Raw genomic sequence first — 12,644 nt, 5'->3', positions numbered from 1 at the left:
ATTTTATATATGTCAACTGAAAAATTTTGCTTTCAGCATAATTAAAAGATGACTTGATCCAGTTGTCAATTAATATTTCACTAAGCATAACTTTTGATGATAGGTCAGTTTGAGATATTTAACATATAACTTAGGAGTCTGGCTCCTGGTTAAAAATCTGTGTTGATATTTTCAGATGTGACCATAGGCAGTTACAAAGGCTTTGCCTGGCAGGCCTCATGGGGAAATGGTGTCCTTCCCATGTGAGACTTGGTACATGGTCCATGCATTGCAGCCTCTGAGGGGAGTTGCAGTCAAGAACTCAAACCATCCTCCTATTGGCTGGACAGGTTCTTTGCATATTTGCATTCCTAGCTCTTGGAGCTTGCATTCCTATGTCTCTTTATCTGAGGCCTTGGACAGAAATCTTCTTCAGGCTCCTCTGCTGAGGGCTCCTTATGTGGGGGGAAGGGAGAAACCTTCAAGACACTTTTCCCCACTCTTACTCAGTACCAAATACTTTTCTACTCCTAGCCCTACCCCCTTCACTCTCCCCTCCATCCTCTCTCCCATCCCTCCTTGTCCATAAATGGCCAGAATCTTTTCATCAGAGCTCCCTCAATAATGTGACAGCCCAAGTCTGTACTGACCCAGTGACCCTGCACCTGTGAGCTGTTCTGTGGATAGCAGGGGAATGGATTCTTTACCATTTTTATATCCTGCCTTATACCACCTTGATAAGTGATTTACAAAGGTTTAACCCTTTCAGGTTTGACTTCTTGATTTAATAGTGACTTGAACGCTTACCAGCTCAGCTCTTTCTCTCTCAGGTCACCTGAGTCCCTGACACTCAGCAGTCAAAGGGTCGAAGATATCGATATAACATAGCTCTTAATCTCATTAATTATTTATGCTAACAAGTTTTTCAATGTTTAAATCTCTAAAAAACAAAACAAAAAAGGAATAGAATTAAGGTTAAATTATTTCTCTTCTAGCAACAAGTAATAGTTATATAGAGATGTAAAAAATAATTGGATCAACGAAACCACATTCATTTCATTAAGAAATGTGTGCATAATTAAATAATTTTACTTTTATGTTTATAATGATATGTTACCATTTTAATATGTTTTTGTTGATCTGCAATCAAACTGGACCTCAAACCAAGAGCTCACGTTAGAAGGAAAAATTTCAATGTTAATTTACATATATATATTTTTGTCTTCAGTGAAGTACAAAAGAGGATCAATAAAATACTTTCAAGAATAAAAATATACTACATTAAGTTATAATTCTGTGAGAGAAGTGAAATGGAAATGAGTACAAAGAGAAGAGAAAAATAATGTAAAATTTTCATTTATTGATGATATGCTTTTTCATCAATATTTAAATGAGATGATAATGATATCAAATTCCTGTGGTAGTCTGATACCATTGAGCATATATGATAAAACGATGTGAAAGCAATACTTTAAAATATCTAAATTCACAGTATATAGAAATAACATCCTTTGCAGCCATATTTAAACTCTGGATAAAATATTTTAGGTGTCAAATTAAAAATATGTGATGTGGTACATTGCTTTTGAAAAATATTTTAGTGGTACACCATCAAAAATATTTGATGACCACTTATCTAAAAGATAACAATGTTTGGTGATGCATGAGAAACAACATAGAAAACTTCCATCCTGGCTAAGTACATCTTTTGTGGGAAAATAAGCTTATCAAAATAAGACTAAATCTTTGAGTAGCCAGGAGGAGTTACAAAATTATATTAAGGACTTAGAGGAAAAAAAATTAGACATAAAACTTTTCAGATATCTTTAAAAAAACTCTAAGAGCAGAAGTTCAATCTCTCACACTTTAGAAGATAAGTCCACTCGGTTTATTCTTAAATACACTGAATCTTTAGAAGAGTCCACTGTTAACAATAATAGATATAGCGTAGACAGGATACTCTCTGTGTCAGTCAAGGGTCTGGCAGGAAACAGATGGTGTATTCAGACAGGTGACTAAAGAGAATTTAAGGCAGGAACTCTGTACTGAAGTGTAGGCCAAGGTTAAGGGAGCAAGGAATGATGAAGCACTAACACAGCTGGGAAGCCTTTGACAGCCGCAGTCTTTACCAGATCCCATTGAGAGAACCATAGGTATAAAACAGAGGTTGCTTTCAGCCTGTGGTCTGAGGCAGAGAAACACAGCCAAGTTCAAATTGAGGTTGACAGTGAGAAAAACAGGAAAATATATGCCCAGAGTTTCTCTCCTTCTTCCTTCTTGGAATTTTATTGATCAAATCATACATGAAGTTAGGTGATGTGGTCAGGTAGAGACCAGACTCCCCCAGTGATGGCATGGTGAGGAAGTGTACAATGGAGGGGGAAATAGAGACAATCCAACACACTTTCCAAAAATATTAATGACTATTTTTTTTAGTAAGTTACAAGTTTATCAAATATTGTAAATCTCCCTAATATTAACCCTAAAGTTACAGAATCCAACAGAGTAGCGCTGTTAGATATACAGAAATATTCATTCAGAGTTCTCAATAAAGTGTATGAGTTGGAGGAAATAAAGGGTCAATGATAATTTTAAAATATTCATAACTGTAAGTAACTCCATCTTCATGTGTGAGACATTCTTTGTTTTGTAAAGAAATGTATTTGCTCACTCTAAAAGTAATTGGAGTGCTGAGAGGCACATACACATTTTTTAAATTTATCGAATTAAGAATGATGTTCAGACATTTTAGGTCTCAAGATCGATTGTCTGTGTGGGAAGATGTTCTTCTAACAAGTGCTGATCAATATAAATGTAATAAGAGCCACGTAGGTAATTTTAAATTTTCTAGTGGCTACTTTTAAGAAAGGATAAATTAACATTAATAAAGTTTTATTTAACACAATACATCAAAAATATTATCAATTCGACATGTTAAGTCAAAAATTATTAATGAGATATTTCCTTTCCATTTTATTTCATTTCATTTCATGTGTCTTTCAAAAGCCCATGTGTATTTTACATACATGCTACATTTCAATTACTAAGAGCCAAGCATGGTAAGTGGTGAACTTTCTGCTCAGTGCAGTTCTAAAAATTAAAAGGTACTTGATAGAAATGAAGGAACATTTACTGGTAAAAGTATAATGAAGAGTTTGTATTCGAGTATTCTTTTTGAATGTGTTTTTATATTTTTAGCCAGAAAGGCAGAACGATTATGCAAGTGAATTTTATGAAGCTAAAAATTATGTGAATTAAATACATTTAAATCCAATAATTCTATCTCTTTCACTCCCCCTTGTTCTTCGTCTCTCATGTAAGTATAATTTTGAGGTCAACTAGGAAATTTAACCTTGGACTGATAAGAACAATCCACAGCTGAACTAATAAAATAAAAAATTCAAGAATGAGACTACAGAGCTTTTAAAAAGAGAGAGAAAAAAGCAGACTTTTTCCAATTGTCTTTTATTAAGATATGATTCACATACCGTAACATTCAGCATTTTTTAAGTATACAACTAGGATTTTAGGAATAGTCAGGAAGTCATGTAACCATTGCCACTATCAAATTCCAGGAAATCTTCATTACCATCAAATAAATGCTTGTATCAGTTAGCCATTAATCCCCACTCCTCTTTTATCTCAGCCCTAGGAACCACTTATCTATTTTGTCTCTATGGATTTACCTATTATGGACATTTTACAATTATGGAATCATGTAGTATGTCATGTTTGTCTTTGGCTTCTTCATTTACAATAATGCTCTCAAAATTCATACATGTAGTAGTATGTTCCTTTTTATGATCGGATAATGTTTCATCGTACGGCTATATCACGCTTTGCTTATACTTTATTCAGTTAATGAACATTTGTATTATGCCACCTTTGGCTATTGTAAATAATATTACTGTGCATAGTTATATAAACTTCTCGTGTAAACCTATGTTTTCTATTCTCTTGGATATATATGAGGAATGGAATTGCTAGATCATGTGGTAACTGTGTGTTCAACTTTTTGATTAACTATCAAACTGTTTTCCAAAGCAATCGTATGTACCATTTTACATTCTTACCGACAGTGTATTAAGAATCTTTTTTTCAATCACCTCTTCACCAACACTGATATTGTCCAATTTTTTAAATAGGCCCCTTAGTAGATATGGGGTGATCTCTCATCATGGTTTTGATTTACATTTTGCTGAAGATTACCATTAAGCAACTTTTCATGTACATATCTACCATTTTTATATCTTCTTTGAATAAATGTATATTCAAAAACTTTTCCCATTTTTAAAGGTTATTTAATTTTTATTGTTGAGTTGTAAGAGCTTTTTATATACTCTGAATTGTAGTTTCTTTTATTTGTTTTGCAAATATTTATCTCTGTTATAAACATTGTGTTTTCACTTTCTTGATGGTTTCCTTTAAATCACAAAAGTTTTAAAATTTGATGTAGCCAATTTATCTATTTTTGATATTGTCATTTTTGCTTTTGTTGTCATATGTATGAAACTATTGTTTACTCCACGTCATGAAGATTTACACATATTTTTTTTTTTTTCTGAGAGTTTTATAATTTTGCTCTTACATAGGTCTTTGGTAAGTTTTGTGTTGAGTTTTGTATAAAATATGAGGTAGAGGTACAAATTCAGTTATTCTGGCATCATTTACTGAAGACTATTCATTCTCTATTTAATTGTTTTGGGATACTTACTAAAAATCAATTGACCATAATTATACAGTTTTATATTTGGGCTCTCACTTCATAGATGCCTACTAGTTCTGTCTTATAGTGTTCTTCAAGTCTTTGAATTCCCTGTTGATCTTCTGCCTAAATGTTTTATGTATTATAAAATGGAATATTGAAATCTGCCTGTTCCTTTTTGAATTTTCTATTTCTGTTAGTTTTTCCTTTAATTGTCAGTTTTTGGTTTACATACTTTGAGGCTCTATTGTTACAAACCTTATGTAAATGATTATTTTTACAACTTCTTGATAGATTAAACTTTTTTGGTATTTTCTTTCTTTAGCAACATTTTCCATCTGAAGCCTATATTTTCTGCAGATGTTTTTTGGTTACTATTAGCCTGGTATATTTTCTTCCATCATTTTACTTTCAACTTATTTGTGTCTTTGAAACAAAATTTATCTCTTGCAGACAGTATATAGTTGGATTATATTTTTCATAATTCGTTCTGCCAGTCTCTGTTTTTAGATTGAAATGTTCAGTCCCTTTGTATTCAAAGTAATTACTGATAATATAGGATTTATGTCTGAGTTTTAGTTATTTGCTTTCTATATGTCTATGCCTTTTTGTTCCTCTAATGCCCCATTCCTTCCTTCTTCTGTATTAGACATTATCTAGCGTACCATTTTAATATCTTGCTGTTTCACTGATTATAATTTTTTTCTTAGTGGTTTCCCTTAGAATTACAATTAACCTCTTAATTATAACAGTCCAGTTTGAATAAATACCAACTTTATTTCAACTTTATACAAAAGCTTTGCTTCTATATAGCACCATTACCCCCTCCTTTTTGTTATTGTTGTGCAAATTGCATCTCTGTCTGTTATATACCCATCAAAACAGATTTGTATGCATTGTTTTGAACAGTTATGTTTTAAATCAGGGGTCTCCAACTCTCAGGGCCACAGACTGGTACCGGTCCTTGGCCTGTTAGGAACCGGCTGCACAACAGGAGGTGAGAGGCTGGCAAGCAAGCAAAGCTTCATTTGTATTTGCAGCCTCTCCCCAGCGACAGCATCACCATCTCAGCTCCACCTCAGATCATCAGGCATTAGATACTCATAGAAACCCTGGTCCCTGGTACCAATAGGTTGGGGACTGTTGTTTTAAATCATATAGGAGAAAATAAAGACTACCAACAAAATAGTCTTTTATATTTACACTTTAATTACTTTCATCAGACATCTTTATCTATCTGTATGGATGCGAGTTACTGTTTCGTATTCTTTCCTTTCACTCCGAAGGATTCCCTCTAGCCTTTCTTGTAGCACAGCTTTGATAGTGACAAACTTTTTGTTTTTCCTTATACATAATGTCTTAAATGCTACTTTACTTTGGAAGAATCATTTTTCTGGATATAGAATCTTAGCTTACTATATTTTCACTTTCATCATTTTGAATATGCAATCCCATTACCTGTTAGCCTCCTTGGTTTCTGATAAGAAATTGACTGTGAATTGTATTAAACACTCCTGTGTGGTAAGTCACTTCTCTCTCGCTGCTTTCAAGATTGTCTCTTTGTCTTTGTCATTTTGTAGTTTGATTATAATGTGTCTGGATATGAATGTCTTTGAGTTTATCTTATTTAGTTTCTTGACTATGTAGATTGTTTTACATCAAAAATCTTGAAATAATAAGTCCCCAGTTCTTTGCAAAGAGGCTCTTGATGCATGTTGGATCGGACACTCAATTCTCAGGCAGATTTGAGTCTATAATTAGTCTATAATTCTGCCTTTGCTTCACCTTCTTGCTCACACAGAGCTTCATGGTCATCTTGAAGTGAGATTTCAGGGCCTTCTCAAGTCTTTCCTGGGTACCTGCACAGGTGTACATATGTGCATCACTTTTTCTATTTCCATGAATATGTCAAAGCTTTCAAACTCTCTAAGGATATCTTTTTTTCTAGCTCTCCTTTTTAAGTTTTTCAGTCAAATCCTTATTTGCCCCAACTGGTATTACCTCAGACAGCTGCAATGTTAAGCAGTTGCTGTTGATTGTTTTCTACAAATGCCCAGAGGAAAGGACTCTTTGCACAGAACCATTTGAATCAGGTAAAATAAATGCAGCCTCTAGGAGTGTGGGTTCCCAGAGAACTGCCAAATAGGGCAAAGGCTGACAGTTCTCTGGGAATGGGGATTTTGAGCAGTTCCAAATCCATCTGGTTTTTAAGTGGTCGCTGTATTGCTGGCTAGCACACAGCTGCAGAGCTCTCGGTATTCACGAGTACTGTGTAGCTGGTGAGAGAGGAAGAGGAATAGGGCAATTAAAATGTCACGAATCTCACTGTTTTCACCAAGATTCAGCATTTTTTTTTTTTTGAATGAGCACTGCAGATTTTTGCAAGCTTTTACTTAATTTTAAGAATTCTGAAAAAATTCTTTTTTCCCCGATGTTCTGATTGCTATTATGGAGTAACAGATTTTTGGAAGTTCTTATTTCATTATTGCCACTGATGTTGCTCCAACAGAAGCATATTTAAATCTTATCCAACAACAAGGATAACAGAACAACAACAAAGCTTGATTCTCGAAATATGGAGATCAAACATGCCACTGCATCTTTTTGGTGAAAGAATAATTTATTAACCTCACTGTTTATAAAAATATTTATTCAGAATTTTTAAATTTATATTCCTTTCTTTTAGATTTCAAAATACAATTTAAATGTGTGATATAATTAAATTAGAAAATTTAATGTTTTTACTTAAGTTTGACATACTAGTAACTTTGCTTTTGGTGTCTGTGGTATTGACCATATTTTTATAGAACAAAAAAGTGGAACTTGAGAGACAGCATATTTGTATACGATTTAAGAACTTGAATGTCTACTTTAAAATTTAATAATTAATGTTTTCTGTGATACAAAATATCATGAAATGAACTATATTAATTAAATATGTAATAAAGTATATTACAGTTGTTAAAAGCATTGGTCTTTTATAAATTCTACCTAATAAAACCCAAATAATTTGAAACATTATATTAGAGATATAATATATAATTATCCCAAATTGTACATATTAGTTAAAATTTTAAATACTCTGTTTATTTTTTCTATCATTTCTACTTACTTTTGAGAATTTGAATCTTTATATCAGGAGAGTGGGAATACTGCATCTATACATAGACTTCCGACAAATTGGATTTCTACTCTAGGACTGATCATAATTAAAGACAGGTTATATTGTTGAACTGTGAGTTAAATGGGTTTTCAAAACAAACTTTAAGAGATTTTATTTATCTGTATCATTCTTTGCCAATTATGTGAAATTCTATGATACCAGATATCTCTTTAGTCTTATTTGGAAAAAAATTAGCCTGTACTTGGTGTTGGCTCAAGATAATGCCAACTGGGAGAAGCAGTTGGGTTTATACACTTCAAATCCGAGTTAAGCCTCAAGTGCAAAGTTAAAATAAAAACTTGTGACTCAAAGTGTAAATTTAAAATTTTAATATTAGAGCAAGATTTAGTCAATTTAAGTTGTATGTGTGATAACATATGATTTTTAATATGATTTGAAATTAAATATTAAGAGGCAGAAATGGTTCATCCAACTAGCACTTCTAAATATGATTCTTTTACTTATAACTATGCATTAGGTCATAAAAAAGTAAGTTATTTGTTGGCAAAATACAACTCTGACATAAACTAGAAGAATGAGCAGCTCATTTTCCACCAACTAAAATAAAACACATAGAGGACCCTCCATTTTCCTGTTGTTGCATTTCCTTACCTTCTAAAAAATAGAATTGTTAACTGTCATAATGCCCATATCTTCGAATTAAAACAGTGAGCTAAAATTGCTACCACTTAATTATTTATATGACAACTCACAATGAGGAATTATTATTGATTCTGGCATTAATAATTTCATTGCCTCTTAATACGGAGATGCACTTTAAGAACAGCTACAGAGAAAAATAGTGAACTCCATGCAGTAGCTTTATATGTTTTAATATTTTATTGTTGTTTTAGAAATATTTTCTATGAGAAAGTCAATTTAAATTTATGTCTTATTTCCTTCAACACTACATTTTTAAGAAGAGTGAACAGGATCAAGTTCTAACCTGGAGAAAATCATCAATGCCAAAACGAGAAGGGCCTGACTAAATGGTCAATTCTAAAACTAATTGACTTAACGAAACTCAGTTTATTCAATCTCTTTAAAGAAGAAATCGTTACTTTTTTTTCAACTAGGAAAGAAATGGCTTCAGGTACTTCTAACAGCTAATGTGAAGAAGAACGAAGAACTTTTTCACCTGTCCTGCAAGCAGGATAAGGAAATCCCGTTTTCATCTCAGCTGCCCTGGGCCTCCCTTGCCATCTTTGAGTCCAGCATCCTCAGGATTCTACTGATTCAGTCAAACAATTCTATGTTTATAAGTAAAATTAGGGGTTGCATATGTGCTATAACTACAAGACCACTGCTAAGACTCAGGTACCTCCAATTCTTTCTAATCGATACCTGAAATTCTGGCATTAACAGTTTATTTATTTGATTAAGAGTCTATTACAGTTACAATTGGCAGTTAAACATAATATTTTAAACCATTTTAGTGTAGTTTTAAAATGTTACATAGTAGATTTTGCTTGTGCTATATAGCAATAATGAGAAAACGAGTCACTGGTAGGATGGAAGTGAATGCTGATGATGAGGCAGAAAAAGAAGCTTGCAAATGTGAGAATGTGAGATGAATGGTAAAAGTCGACAAGTTTTTATCTATGAAATACTTTTCTCCAGAATCAATTCTTGTTGGGGCAATGAACAGAATGACATTTTGAAATCTATGAATTGCCAAGTACTGTCCAGTGTATTATTGCTTTAAGTCTAGTATCTGAGAATATTCACCCCCAGGTGTCAACTAATCTTTGCTTAAATGTATCCTAGTCAATTCTGTCAGTGTGCAAGAAAGAATGAAGAAACACAGGAAACAGCCTCCGTAAATTTAACTGAATTGTCATCTACACTTTGCCTCTGCCATGGCGTCGTGATTCATATTATTATGGCAACTAAAATTTGAAAGAGAGCAAAGAGTAAAACAGATCTTTGATTTGAGACATCCGGAAAAAGGAAAGGTAGATTTTGATATAACTTTTATAGTGATCTTCAATTTTAATAATATATTTTCCAAGAGATTACAGTTTAATGAAGTAAATACAATTTGCATCTACCTATGAACAACCTACAAATTATTTTTCTTTTAATAAATATTTGCTCTATGCTAACCAGTTGTCCAGAATAGATGCTGAGATTCAGAGACACAAAGGTAAATCAAAGTTCCTGACCTCACGAAACTCACTAATGTCCACAACAGTTATTCTTATTGTCAAGGTAATTATAATGCGATGCACATAGTCTACAGACAAATATATAAGAAAGTGATGTAGTGAGAATCAGATTACTGATTCTGCTTGAGAAACCAGAAAAATCTCAAAAAAGAGCTGAGATTTAAACTGGGATTTTAAGAATATTTTTTTTTTTTCCATCTGGAGTAACAGCTTACCTATGCATATGGTATAATCAGGAACTCTGCTGGTGCTGACCACAGGATGGGCAAAATAAATATTTGTTGAAGAAAAGAGACTGCATACTATTTCTACAACACAGAATACGTTGAATGAGTACTGGTTTGAGAAGGATGGCAAATCAGACAGAAATAATAAAACTCTTAGTTTCTCTTTTGTAGACCCATTCATCAGTCTGTTCGACATATATCAAAATATGCTTTATAAACATCATGTAGAAAACAATTCTAATCGTTGGACACCACTAGGACATAAATATAGCATGGCAAACAAGTCTGATAATTTAGTTATATGCATAATGAAAGGTTTATTGATATTTTATTGCAAACATGATAAATGTTTAATCTTTGTTTTCAGACTTTATGGTCATGCTGTAGAATAGTAAAAAATGATAATTCAGAGAAGGAACACCCTAGCCTGGATCTGCTCTCTCTGCAAGATATTGATGATAGAACAGGATACGAATTTAATGAATTCAATTAAGATTGTCAAAACCATTCTGTTTGATCAAGTTATATATAATACTTTAACAGTAATTTTTTCAGCCTCAGATGCATTCAATACATCTTGAAAAGCCAATAGAGGAAAACAAGACAGAAAAAATAATTAGAAATGTGCCTTAAGAGTACTGTATAATAAAAATACTGAATGGTACATCAATTTATCAGCATCAGAGCATTCTAAAAAATCTAAAGGCATGCACCAGCATATAAAAAAATCTCACATTTGCATACACTTTTCAAATTAATTTGACACTAGTTAATTCATTTGTTTCTCTCAACAGTCTTATGTTATAGAATGGGCAGTAAACTTTATGTTCACTGTGTAAATGAGACCACTGAGTTATTAAGAGGCTAGGTGTTGTGCTTCATTAACGAAAAGCCCTAGAAATGCATAGTCCTTACACAGTGTCAGGTACATGAGCATTAAATAAATTAAATAGGGAAGTCTATAACAAGTGTTCAGATTTAAAAAGTAGCCAATTGTTTGTTTCCATTATTATTAGACTTCCGATTTAATTACCTTGAACCAAAAATAGAAATCAAAATTTATACCATTATATCTTCAATTTTTTCTCCTACCTTGTATAAATTAAAAGTTGTGCCCTTTTTAAAAAATCCTGTTAAATCTGATCAGCTACAGGCAAAATACTGTGTTTTACCAAAATAAAATTTCCAGAAATAAAACATATACTTTAGAAGATACACACAAATATAAGCAACGTGAGACAGTTAATAATTTTGTCTGATGAATGGTTCAGTCATTATAGGAATTATTTTCAGTAGCTATATTCAACCAAGGGTTCATAGATGATAGAGAATTTGAGTCGAACCTACACTACCAGATAGGTGAAACAAATGCTGAATAAAGAATAGGCATAAGCATATTTATGATCAGATCAAGAAGCCAGTGATTTTGAACTACTGTGATTTTGAACGATGAGACTAAAAAGATAGGTTGTGGAGAGATTGGAGGGGAGGAATTTTACTTGCTAAAATTTTAGATGGAGAATGTTAATGTAATTTCCATGGGCAAAATGGATGGGAAACAAGACAATTCTTGTAAGAATCCATATAAAAGAACCCACTAAATGGGCTGACAAGCGACATGGAAAAGGAAGTCCAGACCCTAGAGACTTTGGTTAGCAACAAATTAGATTGCAGCCAAAGATAGCTTCTGAGGTTCAAGACTTTGTAACCAAGAGAACTGCCTTAAAGAACTTCTTAGAGCACATTTCTAGTTCTAAAGGTATTTTCTAAGCATGTTTTTTGTTTGTTTGTTTGTTTGTTTTCAAATTAATGTAAAAAGAATTCTGGAAAGCAAAGAGAGATGATTACAGATCAGGTGTTTCCTCACAGGTTACTTCATGATTAATCTCTCATTTGAAAAGGAGACCTCTCCGTATGCAAACCATTACAACTGGAGAAAAGGCCCAAAGACTTCAGCACAGCATGCTGCAGGCTAATGGGAATTGGTTCGCTACCTTCACTCTAGCATTTCAAAAGGATTCTTTTCTCCATTCAATGATTTCTCTCAAGGTCTCCAGAATTTTTTTTTTTTTTTCTCATTTTTTTCCTGGCAGGACAAACAACCTTTTATTTAGGAAATATTTACATGCTTCCTTTGCATTAAACGTGTATCTTACTTCTCCATTTCCAGTGGGATTTTGAAAATTGCTTTTTTTAACTAAGTACAATATAAAGTTGCACGTGTTTTTTTTTCCTCCTTAAACTGAGAGCCATGCAGTGATTTTTCATTTTTTAAATTTCCTTCTTTAACATATATACTCTCCTACCCCCCCATATGCACACAAAACACATTTTCATCTTAGGGGTCAAAGATCCTTGCCAGTTACTTGATGACTTCTGATGATAGTGCAAAAGTTCTGTTA

The sequence above is a fragment of the Pteropus alecto genome, unplaced genomic scaffold, assembly GCF_000325575.1.
Source record: "Pteropus alecto unplaced genomic scaffold, ASM32557v1 scaffold35, whole genome shotgun sequence".
NCBI lineage: Eukaryota > Metazoa > Chordata > Mammalia > Chiroptera > Pteropodidae > Pteropus > Pteropus alecto.
Note: the sequence above shows the minus strand (reverse complement) of the source record.